The sequence below is a fragment of the Penaeus monodon genome, chromosome 31 (assembly GCF_015228065.2).
Source record: "Penaeus monodon isolate SGIC_2016 chromosome 31, NSTDA_Pmon_1, whole genome shotgun sequence".
Classification (NCBI taxonomy): Eukaryota; Metazoa; Arthropoda; class Malacostraca; order Decapoda; family Penaeidae; genus Penaeus; species Penaeus monodon.
In genome coordinates, this window is record NC_051416.1 from 894,030 (window position 1) to 894,235 (window position 206).

Genomic DNA, 206 nt, shown 5'->3' on the forward strand with positions numbered 1-206 from the left:
GGGTACGGAACATGCTATTGACTCCAAAGGAGAGAGGATGCGAGCGAGAAATAATCTTAAAAGCAGCAGACAGCTCGGGGAAGCTTGCGTGGTGAAGCACTATTGTTTGCATGAAGGAAACCCTTGTTTATGGCTGTTCAAATGCAAAACAGTTAACGGCTTAAGGTGGCGAGGAAGGAGGGGGGAGAAGGGGGAGCTGAGTGGAC